The sequence below is a fragment of the Octopus bimaculoides genome, chromosome 5 (genome assembly GCF_001194135.2).
Source record: "Octopus bimaculoides isolate UCB-OBI-ISO-001 chromosome 5, ASM119413v2, whole genome shotgun sequence".
NCBI lineage: Eukaryota > Metazoa > Mollusca > Cephalopoda > Octopoda > Octopodidae > Octopus > Octopus bimaculoides.
Window position 1 is genome coordinate 29,167,166 of NC_068985.1, and position 710 is coordinate 29,167,875.

The following is a 710-nucleotide window of genomic DNA, read 5'->3' on the forward strand; positions in this document are numbered from 1 at the left end:
GTAGGTGTGTTTGTATGTCTGTGTTTGTCCCCCCACCATCGCTTGACAACCGATGCTGGTGTGTTTAATTCCCTGTAACTTAGCGGTTCGGCAAAAAGAGATCGATAGAATAAGTACTAGGCTTACAAAAGAATAAGTCCTGGGGTTGATTTTCTCGACTAAAGGCGGTGCTCCAGCATGGCCACAGTCAAATGACTGAAACAAGTAAAAGAGTAAAGAGTAAGTCTACAGCCCTTGTCATCTCTTCTGTGAGGCCAGTGGGGTGCATTCTTTTTTGGAAATGGTTTAAGATATCTACTCAAGGTAGTAGTTCAAAACATAATGGTTAATAGGGATATTTAAACACTGAGGAACATACAGACACTAAATAATGATGCATATTTCTCATGCCAAAATTCTCTAGTCAAGTGAAAAGGATTAAGTAAATACATGCAGGTAAGTTTCCATCTTTGACTCCTGAAGGGAGAGAGAGAACAGAAGAAGAAATAGAACTGTAGAAATACTTGGTGGTGGTAGCGGCGGAGGTGGCAGTGAGAAGGATGGCAGCGAAGGTGGAGGCAGAGCGGCGACAATGGCGGCAGCAGCAGCAGCAGCAGCAGCAGTAGTAGTAGTAGTAGTAGTAGTAGTAGTAGTAGTAGTAGCAGCAGCAGCAGCAGCAGTAGTAGTAGTGGTGATGGTAGTAGTAGTAGTAGTAGTAGTAGTAGTAGTAG